This window comes from Heloderma suspectum, chromosome 4 (genome assembly GCF_057233095.1).
Source record: "Heloderma suspectum isolate Gila_16-S chromosome 4, 16-S_ref, whole genome shotgun sequence".
NCBI lineage: Eukaryota > Metazoa > Chordata > Lepidosauria > Squamata > Helodermatidae > Heloderma > Heloderma suspectum.
In genome coordinates this window covers 157,632,827-157,651,025 of record NC_139461.1, presented here as the reverse complement: position 1 = coordinate 157,651,025, position 18,199 = coordinate 157,632,827, and the positions used below count along the sequence as shown (strand labels likewise).

The 18,199-nt window shown below is 44.7% G+C and overlaps 1 protein-coding gene across 6 annotated transcripts in view; it reads right to left on the bottom strand.

The window, feature by feature from the left end:
• Positions 1-18,199, bottom strand: part of LOC146347555 (protocadherin alpha-C2-like) — a 202,114-nt gene that overhangs the window by 94,790 nt on the left and 89,125 nt on the right. The window lies entirely within an intron of this gene.

Here is an 18,199-nt window from a genome sequence, read left to right as displayed (position 1 = left end):
ACTCAGGTCGGCACTTTCCCCCAGAAGCGTGATATCGCGGCCACACGGGGACCTGTCCTGGCAGGGTTGTGTGTACACAGACCAGGGGCCAGCAGGGCTGGCCATGTGCACATGGCCCCTCTAAGATACTACCCCATACCACATAAGCATCTATCCATTCACCAACAGTCACTATTAAACTCATTCTCACAGTAAAACCACAAGGGCATCTTTTTCCGGATCTCCTCCTTTTTTTTTCAGTTTTCGCATATACTAGCAAAGTTAGCAGTGTCTAAATTTATTTAAGTTTTAGGCTCCACCACATCTACAATGTCTGCAGCAGCTTCTAACATGTAAGGGTAGAACTACACTTTATGGAATGCATGGTGCTGCCACTAAAAATGGCATTGCCATGTTAACCCCCCACCCCACCCCAACCCCCATTCCATACACCATACATGTAGTAGCATTTACTTTATATTTATTGATTTATTTTGTTTATTATTGCATTTATATCCTGCCTTTTTTCCTCTTTTAAAGAACCTAAGATGGCTTCCATGGTCCTCCTCCTCTCCATTTTATCTTCACAAGAATCCTTAAAGCCCTTAACGGCTTGGGGCCAGGTTACCTGAAGGATCGCCTCCTCCCATATGTGCCTGCCCGGACCTTAAGATCATCGTCAGCGGCCCTTCTCCGTGAGCCCCTGCCGAAGGAAGTAAGGCGGGTGGCTACTAGGAGGAGAGCTTTTTCTGTTGTGGCACCCCGGCTCTGGAATGAGCTCCCTAGTGAGGTTCGCCTGGCGCCTACATTGTACTCCTTTCGGCGCCAGGTGAAGACCTTTTTATTTTCCCAGGCATTTTAGCTTTCTAAATTTTTATCTTTGCTGTTTTAAATCTGTATTTTAAACTCCTGTACTGCTGCTAGGTTTTATTGTGGTTGTATTGTTATATTGTGGTTTTAATGTTCTATATATTTTAAATTGTTTTATTGTGTGTTGTTTGGTTTTAGTTTTTGTGAACCGCCCAGAGAGCTTCGGCTATTGGGCGGTATAGAAATGAAATAAATAAATAAATAAATAATAAATAAATCCGGGGAGGTAGATTAGGCTGAGAGTCAGTGACTGGCCCAAAGCCACCCAGTGAGCTTCATGGCAGAGTGGGGACTAGAACCTGGATCTCTCAAGTCTCAGTTCAACACTCTAACCACTACACCACACTAGTTCTCAGTGTTGATATTTAGTGTGGATATTTAGTTGATATCATGGTGTTATGCCATTTTTCTACTGCCTGCCAGTAGCAACCAATGACATCATGACACAGGTCATGGGGCACGGTGTAAATAGGGGCAAAGTAGATGATGGGGCACAAATGAAGTGGGGGAAGAGGGTTCTGCTTGCAACACTATGAGAGGTGTGTGGTTGTGGGAAGTCAAACCGTCCTACCTCCCCTGCTTGATACCAGCCTCCTGGTTTTCATAAATTGAAGTTCCATCTTATAAATTATCATTAAAAACAATAACAATAATTATATATAGATTCAACCATGCATAAATTTTACATTAGTTTTAAGAAAATGGAATGTAACGCCCCCCCCCCCCCATACAAGCAAAGAAAAGGTCCAGTAGTTGCAAGGAGGAAGAAATTCCTATGTACTGTGAACCATTTACAACATGCAGAGCTCAAAAAGCTTGCTACAAAGAGATGAAAAATGATGTACTAGGAAACACCATACTTAGGGCGCAATCCTATGGTGGCTAGACAGCCATAGGGTTTTTCATTTTCTGAGAACTGAGTTTTGAGACAGTGCTCAAAGTTCAGTTCCCAGAAAACTGCCTCCCCGCCCCTGCCCCCTCATAGGCAGCATGGTCATCCCCAGCTCCATGCTTGTAAGAGCAGTGCGGAGTGTGGGAAAAGAGGGCATTCCTGGGGCTGGGGCAGGGAGGGGGAGGGGAGAGCGGAAGCACTGATAAGCTTCCTATGCGCTGTCAGGCCTCCCCCCCTCACTCCAAGGTGCCCTGACTAGACAGCCAAAATCTACTGTCTAGCCGCAAATGCAGGGTGGCCGGAGCGCGGAGGAGAAGATCCCCTCCACGCCAGCCCTGCATTGGATAGTCGGTCGCCTCCGAGTTCAGAGGTGGCCGACTATCCCCATAGGATTGCATCCTAAGGCTCCAATCCTAAACAATGTTGGGTCCTATATCTGAGCAGAAGTGGGTAGGATTGGGTTGTCAGGATTACAACAAAATGTGTGGAGAAGACAGGGGTGTGTGGGTTTAAAAAAACAACAACACTTGTCTTGTTTATCCTGTGAAAGTGAGAAAATGATTCTCTTCTACTGGAAGGTGTCTCTCTGAGCTCCTATTAAGTGCAGCCTCCTGTGAAAGTGAATTTGAGCCACACTGCTTGTGATGGATTTTCTGCTGGGGTTTATGGACTGCAGAGAATTGCACTAGGTTATATCAGGCTTGCAGACTGCAGCACATTTTTGTCAAAGCAAAAATGTTTTCTCACAGCAACAGAAGCTTATACATGGCCTAGAAACAGAACAAATGGGAAATGAGACCCTATGAACAAACTCAAATCTCAACCCTGACCCCACTCATCACAACTTGCTGTGTTATTACTTGATAGCACGAACAACAGTGAGTCTTGGGGCGCATCAGAAACTAACAGATGAATTGTGGCATACACTTTTGTGGACTAGAATCCACTTTGTCAAATTCAAGACTATTGGATTCTAGTCCATAAAAGTTCATGCCTTAGAAAATCTGAATCTTTCAGATACTGTAAGACTGTTATTGTTTCTACTGCAGAATGATGGCTCCTCCTCTAAAAGTGCAAGATGCCACTCTGGGAAATCATAAATTACGTTTCTTTATTATACTGCTTACCACAGGCACATTCATCATAATTCAGAACCACATATCGTCATTAAGTATGAAATTTGTCTGCAACTGTAAATAAGTGTCTTGAGACACTTGGAAAGATCCCTGTCTGAAAACCTGGAGAGTTGCTGCCAGTCAGTGTACAAAACAATGAGCTAGGTGGATCAGTTGGTATCAGGCAGCTTCCTATGTTCCTAAAAAAGGCAAGATTGACCAGTCCAGGGGAGGCTGCTTTAGGAGTGACTCCACAACCACTTCCTTTAAGGCAGTCAGGACCATTTCTTCTAAGAAAAAGGCAGTGATGGGCCACAGCTGTCCATGCACCTTGTCCCCATCATTGGCTGCAATAAATGAAATTCATCCAAACCCACATGAGTAGGTTAGACCCTGAACACAACCCACAGGAGAACTGCCAAAATACTGGAGTCCATTTCGAGGAGATAATAAGCAATTTTATCCTCAAAGCAGACTCCAAAGGATTGACTAAAATCACCCTGTAGTCCCCTGAAGAAGGCTCTGAGCCGCTAGAAACACCTTTGTTGGACAGCACTGCATGGACTCAATAGTGTTGGGAAAGTATTCCTTCTTGTGGGAACCAGGAGTCAAGCTGGGGGTGGGGGAGCAAAGGAAGAATTAGGGAAGCCTTCCACTGCTCAGGCAATGCCCCAGCCTGAACAGGAAGCCTCTGTAGCCCTTTCTATTAAGGACAGCCAACGGCCAGTTTGGGTGCGTGGATTTACTCCAGGACCTAGAAAGCTAGAACAAGGGATGTCTGTTGTCTGCAAATCCAGCTGTTCGGGGGCTTCCTAGATTTCTGCCAAGCTGCAGGTTTTTCCCAAAATCCGGGAACTTTTAATTTTTTTCCCCTGGGTTTTTAAAATTTGTGCAGTTTGCATAAATTTCTGTTTACGCAAATAAAGAACACCCCAGATAATCCGCAACCTGGACTGACTCAATGAGGTTGCAGGAAATGAGCCGAAGTCCAGAGGGCTGAGGTGATGAAAGCTCAGTGAGCTCCACCCCACCCCCAGCTGGATTCCTCCAACATCCCTAGCTAGAGCCCTGTTGGCCCTGACATTGGCAGCTGTGCCCTGGGTTTCAGGTTCTAGTGCTGACAGCTCCTGGCACATAGTAGGCTTTAAAGGCAAGCCCCAATTTGTGTTTGGTCAGCTTCAGCCCAAGTCTCCTTCCACTTGTATTCAAACTGCCATCCTGGCTGTGCACACATGCATTCAGAGTGAAGCCAAAGGAGAGCAGGAGATCTCTTACATTTCTATGCAAAGCCCAAATGTATACAGATGGTTTGTCCACTGCCTGGTGAGGGCTTTAAGTCCTGAAAGGCTGCTTAGAAATCCACTAATAAATAAATGAAGTTAAGAAGAGAGTGACCCATTCACAAGAATAGCCACTGGTGATAGTGCTTTCTGTCTTGCTTTGTTAATTTATAACACAGAGAACCAATTACTTTTGCTAACTACAGAAGCTGCCATCAGATGCATGACACTACAGAAAGTAATTATCTCTCTTTATGTCATAAATGAACACAGCAAGAAAGAAAGCGTTATGTTCACTTATTTCCCTGCATAGAGAATGATTTATTTGTCCCATGTAGACAGCAGGAAGCCATTGTGGCAGATGGTATATATAGCACTGGCATATATGCATGTGAACTTGGATTCCTGCATTGAGCAGGGGGTTGGACTCGATGGCCTTGTAGGCCCCTTCCAACCCTCCTATTCTATGATTCTATGAATAAACCCTGGCGGTAGGGCTAATGTTAATAGGTCCAGCAGTAGTGCGTATCTGTAACTGCAGATAACAAGTCATGCAACTCACCAGTCCATAGATGCTAAGCCACAATAAAACGTACCACTGGACTCCGCTGCTTATGTATTTAAAGCACTCCAACGAGAAAATCCTTCTCAGGCTAGCCTGCCCTTGTCTAATGTCAAAAGTCCATATTATAAAAGTTGGCTTTATGCCATAATGGATGACATTCATTCTAGTACAGCAACAAGCACACAAATAATACATGATAATAAGTGGAACTGTTGAGAACAGCCCAGGAATGAATGCCCAGTCCTCTTTTTAAAGAATGCATTGAGCAAGGTAAATTACTTAGCCTAGCTCTGCCTTTACTCCTGAGATTCTTACAGAATGCTCTCCTGGATCAATATGCTTTATACAAATAAAGAAGCTTCATCAGCCACCTTCCTTCTTTTTTAAATTAGAGTCCACAATAAAGGCCACAGTCTCCATGCCTATGCAATCGTATCAGATTTGCTATTTTGCAAACATGTGAAAAGCTTCATACAGTGCATCAACATACTAAGCATAAGCACCTGTGGTTTGCCGTGAGGCCTGCAGGGGGAAGTGGTGTGTGTGTGTGTGTGTGTGTGTGTGGCCGGGGGTGGTGGTATCTGAGATGCAGTAACGCCCTGCAAGATGTGTGGAGAAAATGTTATGGTTCTCTACGCTGCAGCAGATGGATGCAATCCAGGGAAAGTAAGTCACAATTAAGACCTCGTTCAGTGGTTTGGCAGCTCCACGTGATTGCCTGAGCATGTTCAGGACTGGGCACAGACAGGTGACCTGGTGGAGAGTGTGTGGTAATCCTGGTTGCATGAACAGGTGCACCCATGTGTGGCCTATACAATGGCCACTGTGAGTTGTGAAAATGTGGCAATCTTCTTTTGAGCTTGCACAGAGCAGCACGGGAACGGCTGAGTGGTCAAATTGTGCCCAAGACCCTCTGAAATAATTAAAGTGTACAATTAAATATGTAGTCATATTGATTTCAACTATGAATCATAAGCATTAAAAAAAATGTCTCAGAAATCTTAGTGCCCTACACAAGCTAAATGGCTGCAATCCTAAGCATGTTTATCAGAAGCCCAGTTAAGGTAAATGGGGCTTATTTCCAAGTAAGCATGCTTAGGGCTGGGCTGGTATTCACAACCAATCTTTGCTCATTTATCCCCATGTGATGCCTATCACAGATCGTGTTGCTGAATCAGTTCATAATACTTAGCATTTAAACAGCACCTTAGGGTGGTGAAACATTCCACACACATTATCTCAGTATTCAAAGAAATACAGAGTCAGAAGGAACTTTAAAGGTCACCTAGGCTTGGTCTGGCATGACTTACTCTTGATAAACCCATGCTGGCTTCCAGTAATAAATGCATTATTTTCTAGAGGCTCACAGATCTATTCTAGAATTTTGCCCAGTATTGACATCAGGCTAACCAGTCTGCAGTTTACTCTCAGTCATGTTGTAACACTTCACCATCTTCCCCAGGTAGTGAACCTACCCCTTCCTTGCTCTTCATCTTGCTCTGAACATAGTCAAGGAAGACCTTTTTGTTGCTTTTAGCATCCCTCACACATCTCAGCTCAGTCAGTATTCATATTACATAAAAAGCAGGAGTAGGGCTGAGAGAGTGCCCAACCTAATATCACCTAAACATTCCCCAGATGTTATTACCTTGTAGGCATAGATGGGGAATTGGGGTCATGGTTACAGGTCTTGCCCTCAACCTATACACAATCAGTTAAGAACATAAGAAGAGCCATGCTTGATTTTGATCACAGTTACAAGATGGGGGATAACAGTTACAAGATGGGGGATACGTTGCTCAACCACACTATGAGCGAGAAGGATCTTGGAATTGTCGTCGATCACAAGCTGAATATGAGCCAACAATGTGATGTGGCTGCAAAAAAGGCAAATGCTCTTTTGGGCTGCATTCATAGAAGCATCGCTTCCAAATCCCGGGAAGTACTAGTTCCCCTCTACTCAGCACTGGTTAGGCCTCATCTGGAGTACTGTGTCCAGTTCTGGGCACCACACTTTAAGAAGGATGCAGACAAGCTGGAGAGGGTTCAAAGGAGGGCAACAAAGATGATCAGGGGACTGGAAACAAAGCCCTATGAAGAGAGACTGAAAGAACTGGGCATGTTTAGCCTTGAGAAGAGAAGACTGAGGGGAGATATGATAGCACTCTTCAAGTACTTGAAAGGTTGTCACAGAGAAGAAGGCCAGGATCTCTTCTTGATCATCCCAGAGTGCAGGACACGGAATAATGGGCTCAAGTTACAGGAAGCCAGATTCCGACTGAACATCAGGAAAAACTTCCTGAGTGTCAGAGCAATACGGCAATGGAACCAATTACCTGGGGAGGTGGTGGGCTCTCCCACACTGGAGGCCTTCAAGACGAGGCTGGACAGCCATTTGTCAGGGATGCTCTGACTTGGATTCCTGCATTGAGCAGGGGGTTGGACTCGATGGCCTTGTAGGCCCCTTCCAACCCTACTATTCTATGATTCTATGATTCTATGATCCAGACTAAATGGTCCATCTTGTCCAGCATTCTGCTTACACAGTGGCCACCAAGCTGTTGATGGGGAACCCACAAGCAGGACACGAGTGCATCAGCAGCCTCCCACCCATTTTCTCCAGCAACTGGTGCACATAGGCATACTTCTTCTGATATTGGAGACAGCACATAGCCATCAGGACTAGTACCCTTTGATCGCCTTGTCGTCCATGGATTTGTCTAGCCCCCTTTTAAAGCCATTCAAATTGGTGGCCATCACTACATCTTGTGGTAGCAAATCCCATAGTTTAGCTAAGTGCTATGTGAAGAAGTACTTCCTTTTATCTGTCTTGAATCTCCCACTAATCAGCTTCATACGATGACCCTCGGTTCTAGTATTATGAGAGGGAGAAAAACATCTCCCTGTCCACATTCTCCACACCAGGCATAATTTTGTACACCTACATCATGTCTCCACTTACTCGCCTTTTTTCCAGGCTAAACAATCCCAGCTGCTGTAACCTCCCCTCATAGAGGAGTTGCTCCAGCCCCTTGATCATTTTAGTTGCCCTGCTCTGCACTTTTTCCAGCTCTACAATATCCTTTTTTAGGTGCGGTGACCAGAACTGTACACAGTATTCTAAGTGTGGTCACACCATAGATTTGTATAAGGGCAGTATGATATTCTCAATTCCCTTCCTAATTATGGCTAACATGGAGTTTGCCTTTTTTACGGCAGCTGCACACTGGGTTGACAATTCCATCGACCTGTCCACCACAACCCCACGATCTCTTTCTTGGTCGGTCACTGCTAGCTCAGATCCCATCAGGTTATATTTGAAGTTGGGATTTCTTGCCCCAGCATGCATCACTTTACACTTGCTTACATTGAACCACATTTGCCATCTGGATGCCCATTCTCCCAGTTTGGAGAGATCCTATTGGAGCTCCTCACAATCCCTTTTTGTTTTGACCACCCTAAATAATTTGGTGTCATATGCAAACCTGGCCACTTCACTGCTCACTCCTAACTCCAGATAATTTATGAATAAATTGCAAAGCATCGGTCCTAATACAGATCCCTGTGGGTTCCCACTGTTTACATCCCTCCATTGGGATAATTTACCATTTATTCCTATTCTCAGCTTTTTGTTCTTTAACCAGTTACAGATCCATAGGAGGACCTCTCCTCTTATTCCATGAGTGCTAAGTTTGCTCAGGAGTCTTTGGTGAAGGGCTTTATCAAAAGCCTTTTGGGATTTTGCTTTGGATACCTGCACTGAGTAGGGTGCTGGAGTCGATGGTCTTATAGGCCCCTTCAACCCTACTATTCTATGATTCTATGAGTCCAAGTAAACAATATCTACTGAATCACCCCTGTCTACATGTTTATTAATACTCTCAAAGAACTCTAAAGGGTTAGTGAGACAGGACTTATCTTTGTGGAAGGTGTGTTGATTCTTTTTCAGCAGGGCTTGTCCTTCTATATGCTAATTTTGTCTTTAATAATGCTTTCAACCAACTTATTTGGAACAGAAGTTAAGCTAACCGGCCTGTAATTTCCCAGATCGCCCCAGATTCCTTTTAAAAAATTGGTGTTACATTGGTCATCTTCCAGTCCTCTGGTACAGAGGCTGATCTTGGGGACATGTTGCATATTTTGGCTAGAAGATCAGGAATTTCATATCCGAGTTCTTTGAGGATGGATACCATCTTGGCCCAGTGATTTATTTGCTTTCAATTTGTTGATAAGGTTGAGTACTTCATCTTTTGTCACCACTATTTGCCTCAGTTCCTCAGACTCCCTTCCTGAAAACATCAGTTCAGGCACAGTTATCTGTCCTATATCTCGTGCTGTGAAGGCAAATTAAAAGAATACATTCAGCTTCTCTGCAATCTCCTTGTTCTCCTTCAGTACTCCTTTAACTCCATTGTCATCCAACAGTGCAATTGCCTCCCAACTGGTTTCCTGCTTCTGATGTATTTAAATAATTCTTTATTGTTCACCTTGATGTTGTTGGCGATACACTCTTCAAAATGCTTTTTTGCATCTCTTTTGTCTGCCTTCATTGCCTTTGTGCAAGCCTGTGCTCCCTTTTGTTTTCCTCATTTGGGTAAGACTTCCATTTTCCGAAGGAAGCCTTCTTCCATTTTCTTAAGGAAGTTGGTTGCCAAAGAGATCCTATGTGCTTACAAATACATGTGTGTAGTTCTGGATGTGTGGTTGGAGATGGGTTCAGATGACTACTTCAATACATGCAGGAAGGGGGCTGGGCCTGCTTCTCCAGTGCTATTCCCCTGTCTGTGTGCATTCCTTGCATTTCGTCATATTGTCTGAAGAATGCTCAAGTGAGATCATGGCAACAGTCTGTTAACCACTACACTATACCAGTTCATTTCCCTATGTGGTGTTCCCATTACCAAACCTCTTGTGAAAAATCTCTTCATGTGATTTGAATCAGGGGCTTTCCAACTTACACTCTTAGCCATTACACTCTACCAGCTCTTTCAAAAGAGTTGAGAAGAAGGTAAGAAACCTTCCTAATTCTTTGGCAGCTTCTGTGCTTTCCTTGTCTTTAAACATAATGAAGAGCTTGAAGAAGGACTTCAGTGTTATTCATGTTATGGCCCAAAGTATTGACAAGAATCAATGGCCATTCTGGTGGCACCCTGTCTGTCAGAACATTGCATCTCCATTGAGCACTGCAGGATACCCATCACCACCATTCTGTAAATATTCATCCATTCTATCTCTCTCTCTCGGCATAATCTCTCTCAGTGGTTCTGGATTATGGTCTCTGGGGAGAAAGAAGGAAGATGAACTTTCTCCACAAATGCCATGTCCCCTGTACTGCTGCACTCTAAATGAAGACATAAACAACCACAAAACACACACGTACAGAGAAAACAAACACACAAATAAAGTGATCAAATAAATAAAATAAATCTTGTAATGGGGAGCATCAGTTCAGTACTGTATGTAAATATTTTCCACAATATTTCTAAATAGTATGTATACGCAAGTCAATTATATCCATTAGTTGCATATAATGTGAATAATTTTGTAGACATATCACATTTACCTAATTTCATAAATATTTAATGAGATCTTCTAAAAATATGAATTTTTATGAAAAATTAGCACCATATCACTTCTAATACTGTTTGACTCAGGGGCATCTTGAATGAATTGGGGCTCACAGAAGCCCTGGGCAATTAGCCACGACATAATGAGCTCACACTATAGTGGGGGCAGGGGGAGATGCGCAGGCCTTTGCACATTCAACAGGATCTTGAATTTGTGGATTCTGAGGGCAGGGCCAGTGGACATGATCCCAACCCCTTCCTTCATGCATTTGGTTGTGCACTCAATGACCGTCTGTACAGGGCTTCTGTGTCTATTTCCATGACTAAACGGCAATAGAAATTCCCTTGTGGCTTCCAAGCTGTATTCTAGATAAAAGTAAAGGTAAAGGTGTCCCCAACCAGTCGTGTCCGACTCTAGGGTGTGGCGTTCATTTCCATTTCTAAGCCGAAGAGCCAGCGCTGTCCAAAGATGCTTCCGTGGTCATGTGGCCGGCATGACTGAACACCGAGGTACACGAAACACTGTTACCTTTCCTGCCGAGGCAGTACCTATTTATCTACTTGCAATTTCTTGCTTTCAAACTGCTAGGTTGGCAGAAGCTGGGACTGAAGACGGGAGCTCACTCCGTCACGCGGCACTCGGGTCTCGAACTGCTGTCCTGCCGACCTTCCGGTCTGCAGTTCAGCATCTTAACCACTAAGCCACCGCGGCCCCTGCAATTCTAGATAGGGAAGTACAAATCACACATTTACAAACAATCAAAAAATCCAGGCTGCTAAACACACGCGCTCACACACACACACACACACACACACACTGCTTCATTCAGATAGTCACACAAAGGCACAGTGGAATACCATCTTTTCATGAAAATGTCTGCTTTAAAGTAATTAGTACGAAATCTTTTAACATAAGCTTAGTTTTCTTTCCACAAAGAAAAATACATAATTGTGGAATTACAAAGGCTTGATGTTTAGATTTTATTATTTTTTTCACTGTGAATTCTATGCAGCATTTGGTGGAGAAAACTGTTTCTTCTTAATTCTCGCTAAGAAACACCTAATTCATTGCTGAATCATTCTATGCTAACAATCATAATTTGCATTCCCAACGTGAAGAAGGCAAAAATGAAATTAACAGCAAAATGTCTCTGAAATGTAGTTAATGAGTTCAGAATGGCAAAAACTGTTTCATCTGTTGAATGGCAGTTGCTAGGGTCTCCAGCTATTCATATGAAAATGCTGCATGCAGGCCACCCTCGCTCAGAGCTAAAAGGGAGAAACTGGAGCAGTCCGAGGTGGAGTCTTTCGGGGGGGAGGGCAGAGCCTGGTGGGATCTTGCTTGCCATGGCACGTCCTGGCAAGTCAAAAGGAAGGCTCCATGCCACTGGGATCTTGTGTGGCTCCCACAGATTTCTTGGGCAAAGAAATTCTCACTTCCTTGTTCCAAATTATGTATCTTATGAGAATACTTTTGGTGCAATTCATCTGAACAGGGCTGCACTGGAGATGGACTCAGGCCTATCACAATTGTTAAGGAATTCATTATCAAACACATTTTGTATATATCTGTGAGGGGAGGCAAAGACTGGGACTGGCAGACAAACTTCATCCTCCATCTCTTCCCTGGCTCTCCATTCAGGGCAGACCTGCAGGCCTTTCCTCCATGGCCTCTCCCTTCTGCTGCCTTTTATCAGCACCTCTCAGGCCACATCTACTTCCTGTTCACCTTCCTTTACTTTGGAGGAGTCACCCTGTTTCCTGTTCCTTGGGCACAAGTAGCTGTAGTTTTTAAGGCAAGCATCCAGGCATCCCCCTCACAATGGCTATCAGGCTGTCTCCCGCCATTGCCATCTGATTGCCAACGACACAGATGTCAACCTCCTGCAAGCCCTTCAGCTCCTGCCTGTCTGTTGGCTCCCCTGCTGGGGTGGGGGCCATTCCTCCACAATATTCTCCTCAGAAATAACACACACATGTGAACACCAGTGGGGCGATGAGGGGCTACGGAAGAAAATTGCTAGAGCAGTACGTGAAAACCATTTAAGCAACTAGGTTTATCCTTGCGTATAAGCAACGTCAGAATTCTTGCTATGAAGTATGTTCAGTGCATTATTCTGCAAATAGCAAACCACCTGGCCCCTCCCTATGCCAACTCGTCTCTCTGAAAATTCACAGTGGCAGCAGACAAAGGCTTTCGATACCATCGACCGTGGTATCCTTCTGGGCCACCTCACTGGGATGGGACTTGGAGGCACTGTTTTACAGTGGCTCCATTCCTTCTTGGAGGGGCGGACCCAGAAGGTGGTGCTGGGGGACTTCTGTTCGACTCCCTGGCCATTGGCCTGTGGAGTTCCTCAGGATTCCATTTTGTCCCCCATGCTATTGAACATATACATGAAACCACTGGGAGAGGTTGTCCGGAGTTTTGGGGTTTGGTGCCACCAGTATGCTGATAACACCCAACTCCACTTTTCCTTTCCATCTAATTCCAAGGAAGCTGTTGGGGTGCTGAACCTGTGTCTGTTGGCAGTAATGGACTGGATGGGGGCAAACAAATTGAAGCTTAATCCAGACAAGACAGAAGTGCTCCTGGCCAGCCAAAAGGTAGATCAGGGAATAGGGATTCAGCTTGTGCTGGATGGGGTTACACTCCCCCTGAAGACAGAGGTCTGCAGCCTGGGTGTACTTCTGGATTCAGCCCTGAGCCTGGATGCCCAGGTTTCAGTGGTGGCCAGGAGTGCATGCAGAGTGAAAGCTAATGCGCCAGCTGCACCCATTCCTTGAGATGTCTGACTTGGCCACAGCGACACACGCCTTAGTTACAAACATCCCGTTTCGATTACTGTAACACTCTCTACGTGGGGCTGCCTCTGAAGAGTGTTCGGAAACTTCAGCTGGTTCAAAGAGATGCTGCCAGACTGTTGGCTGGGTCTGGCAACAGGGAGCATACAAGTCCCCTGCTAAAACAGCTTCACTGGCTCCCAGTCTGTTTCCAGGCACAATTCAAAGTGCTGGTCATGACCTATAAAACCCTATATGGCTCGGATCTGGGCTATCTGAAAGACTGTATTCTCCCCTATGAGCCTGCTCGTGCCCTAAGATCTTCAGGGGAGGCCCTTCTCGCGTTCCTGCCACCATCACATTGCCTTGGAGGAACGTGGGAGAGGGCCTTCCTGGTGGCTGCCCCAAGGCTCTGGAACTCCCTTCCCCAGGGAGGCGAGAGTGGCACCCTCCTTGGTCTGTTTCCACAGGCAGGCAGAAACTTTTTTGTTCTGGCAGGCCTTTGGGGATAGATAGTCTGGACCTGTGAGAACATGATGGATTGGTGCTATCATTATATTGTTGTTGTCTTTTTAAATTCTGATAATTTGTACAATTTTAATATTATTAATGATTTAATTATATTTTTAACTTTTGTATATTTCTATTTATATGTTTTAACTGCACAAGTTTTTAATGTTGTAAAGCCGCCTTAAGTCCCAGGATTGGGAAAAAGGCGGGATATAAATATGATGATGACAATGGCAGGAGCCCCAAACTGATTTTCCTATTCTTGGGCAAAAGTTCAGTATGCCAATTGACCAGTAATAATACCCCACCGTGCATCGTTGCTGAGGCCATGTTTTGGTGCCGAGAGCCATTCTGATGGTTCAACTTTAACCCTCCACTGAAGTGAAAGGGTGGTCATAGAAGCCAAAACAAAATAACCAGGTTCAACCTTAGCTGAAGACAGCAACAGATGAGAAGTGTAAAAACCACAAATCAGAAGACATCTGTAGCCATTTCAGTGCCTCAGATGAAGGATGGGAGAGAAAGTGTAAATTCTGAAAAGATTCAACCAGTGGCACACATTTTCTGGAAGGGGCAAGCCTACCCGTCATGTCAGAAGCCCAACAGTAAGATAAGATTTCTTCTCTCCTCCCACAAGAAAGCAATTGCAATGCTGGCTTTAATCTCAGCGTTTCAGTAGTGAAGCCAAGACAGCTTGCCAGAGGTTGGTGTTCCCCTTGGGTGATTATCCTGCCCTGACTGCCCTGTTCATCCAGCAGTGATGAATTGTAACACTAGAAGTTCATGAAATCCTGTGCCTTGCCTTGATCCTTTGCCCCTGCAGTGCCAGCAACAATCTCTCTGCTGCCTGCTGGATATGGGCTACGAATGCTGCTGAAATGCCCCAGAGCTTTTCTTCTTTTTTTGCACATAGCCAAGTTGATCTATTGAAAATAGTCATTTGCAGACAAACAACATACTTTTAACAGTTACAGTTAGAATTAGTGATGGGCAAACTTACCCTGAGTGAGTTTGCTATTTACTCAGAAAATAATGACGTCACCCAGGTAGGCTCAGGCAAGAGTTCTCTGTAAATGAGCCTTTGCAAGTGCGCAATATCGAAGGGCATCTTGGGAGCTGTAGTTTGGAATTGCATAGTGCCTCCTCAGAGCCAGAGCTGCAGTGACAATGAGGGAAGCTTCTAAGGAGACTGTAGGATGACCACAAATTTAGGGGGGGAGGCACTGTCAGGTCCTCCTTTGACCAGAGGCAGAGCCAGTAAGCAGCAGCGGTGGTGAGGAGGAAAGCAGCATCAGATTAGGCAAAGAAGGGGTTAATCAAACCAACACAGTGCATGCGGAGAAATGCCAGATTAGGCAAGGAAGGGTTAATCCAACCAATGCAGCACACGTGCAAAAATGGCACTGTCTACAAACAGGCTGCACATGCTCAGGAGCTCATAATCAGTTCCGAACTTCTTGTTAAAAAGGTGAGCATTACGAATGGGCGAGGTTCGACTAGCGAGTGGACTAATTATGAAATTCAGTGGCATCACTAGTTATAGTCCAAGAGCCTGTGTCAAAATATGTGCATCATAAAATACTTGTGTCATAAGCCATGTACCTAATGACATAATTTACAGTCCTCTTTTTGGAGGGGTCAGAAGGGGGGTATGCCCCAACAAAGTCAGTCAGATTGGACAGTCTGGAATTATATTCACTATTCCCAACAGATACTGCTTGTTTCATCCATGTGGCTCATGACATAATTATTCGTCCTGAAAAGGGGGGGGGGCTGCCACCCCCTAAATGCCCAACAGTTGGACATAAGAGTGGCAGTTTTGGAGATGCCACTTTTGTAAGATTCCCCATAATTCTGTTCTGTTCCATTTCCACATTAATCTGTAACTTAAAAAAAAAAACCCTCTCAAAATGTGTATTTAAATATTATTTTAATACTATTTTAATACATAATCAAATGTGTATTTAAATGCCTATTTTCACTCAAAATGTGTATTTGAATGCGCATTTTGACAATCTGAGCTGCCGAGAACTGCATCTCACCATTTGGAGAAGTGTGAAATCTCATAGATAGCTACATTCTGATCTGCACATTAGTCTGAAAGTGTGCACTGGACAAAGAGACCATCCTCTGGTCTGACTCCCCTAGCCCAGTCTTCTTCATCTACTGATCCATAGCTGTCTCCTGCCTGCATCTCTGCATTCTACTCTGAGTGTCTTTACATATATCACAGATGTGAACTGCTTGAGCAGTAGGAGGTGTTGAGGAAGAAGCCAGGAATTTCTAACAGGATTTTCAGCACCATCATCAGACTACAGTTCTCAGGATTCTTTGTGGCAAGCCATGCAAGTTAAACTGTATAAAGCAGATATAAGTCTGTAGTATAGATATACTCTGTCTGCCACATGCTGTCCCTTGTTTTGATAATTGCAGTATCCAGGTAGTAAGCTGAACACACAAGCCAGACCACACTGAGTAGTGCCACCCCTGGTGTCCATGCAAGCATGGTGAACATCTGCAAGGAGGGCACCTTCGTGCACACAACAAACACTGGTGCTGTAATATCGATGGCAGGGGGAAGGCTCCTTGAAGCAAGCAATGCTCAGGGGAGAGCTACTTGGCACGGCCCTGCTCCCATGGCCATCTCACTACTGAACACAACGCTTGAGCATGGCATGAGTTGCAAGACAGCCATAAGGCTGTTAAAATTACCAAGATCCTCTGATATGTCATCTAAATCAATTTTCAGATTCCTGAACAAGCACTGCATGGTTCCTGACTTTTTTCCCAGAGAGCTCACGTTCCAACTGCCTGGCTTGTTAAGGCTTTCTGAAAAATCTGAACACAGATGACATGCTGGAAGCTACTGAGGTGTGCTCAGCACTTTTTGAAAAATTGACCTTGATTTTGATTGCTGATCCTATAGGGTTTTACCCTATCTACATCCCTATAGAGGGAACCCTATCTACATCCCTATAGAGGTGGAATGAAGGAGGGGAAGAGAAACAAAAGGATCATTGACCAAAATGCTCTTTCACACACATGTACTTCAAAGTCGATGACTATCATATCCTTTGAACATCCATCATCCCTTCTTATACTAATAATGCAGTATAGTCTAGGTATAGTATAGGGAAATCATCCGAGAAGCCACAGAGCTACTACAGGTCCCCCAGTTTGAACAAAATGGTGACAACTTCCACTCTTTTACTTCAGTATTGCATTAATGACTTCACTTACGGGGCTCCTAAATGTCCCTGCACTGCAGAATGTGACTGGATGTTTTAAACTATAGAAATACCCCAGAGTTGTGTTTTATAGTATGTGACCAATGCATCATAATCCCAAAAGAATATTTTTCTATGATCTATTATCAAGCACATAACAAATATCGTAGAATTCTTAGGACCACCACTGCTATTTGCCCCAAAGGTGAAAATACATAAGGGGGTGGGTCCCACTGATTCCAGCAAAACTGTTCACATTGGCTGCGTAGCTCAGAGCCAAAGTTCCCTATGTAGAGTGGTGTGTACATGGAAGGCACTGAAGGATGCCCAGGGGGAGCTGCACCCACCGCTGAAGTGACTGAGGGGAATCTCGTCCTTGTGGGAACCCCATGTATGTATGGGTCCCTCCACGTGAGCAAGGAGCGATCAAATTATGCTGCTTGTGCTTAGGATTTGGACGGCAACTGCTGCTAAGATTTACTTCCACATGCCAATGCCGAAAATGTTATTTTAATTTCAAGACTGCAATCCTAAAGTGAACGTAACACACAAAACTGGTAAGGGCCACTTTAAAAGGCTCTTGTGCCAAGCAGACGAATGCATGGGTGGTTAAGAAAATGTGAATTATTTGACAGGGTAGGAATCATCAAAATATGATGTCTATAAAAGAAATTAGCTGCATGATCTAAAGCATATGTGGGCAACCCACAGCTGTGCAACCCTCAGCTGCTCTCTATGCAGCCCACAGAACCTCTGGGGTGTCCTGCCCACTTTTCCCCACTGCCCAGCTGAGCAGTCATCAACCGGTGGTGACAGCAGAAACAGACAGCTGCTTCCCTGCTGCTATTAGCAGCGAGATCGCCTGGGCATAGAGAGGCTTTAACCTCACACGCACACGCACGCACCCACAGCTGTTTCCTTGCTGCTGTTAACAGTGGAGAAACAGTGATCTTGAGCAAGACTGCTGGGCTGGGAGGGAAGAAGCGGCTTTCACCTCACCCCTCCCTCCAGTGATCCTGCTCGAGAGCGTGTGTGTCTAAGAGTGTGTGCATGTGCATGTACAAGAGTCTCTCTGTGTGCATCTGCCGAGTGTGTGTTCATATGAGTGTGTGTGCATGCGTGCGCACACACCTGGGTGAACCCCCGATTCACCGCCCAACACTGCTTACGGACCTCAGTTGTGACAATGCTGCCCATCCTGCTCTAAATCCAATGCTGGATGTGACTGAATAATTTGCCCCCCTGTATAAGCAGGATATTGAACAATGAGGAAAAGATGTGAATCTGTAATGGGTCATCTGTTAAAAGCTATTTACATGTTCACTCACGTAGGGCTAAGTTATCAAGATGCCTGATTATGATGATATTAGTTCATCGGTCTGTGGATCCATAGGCAATTTCTCTAATCCA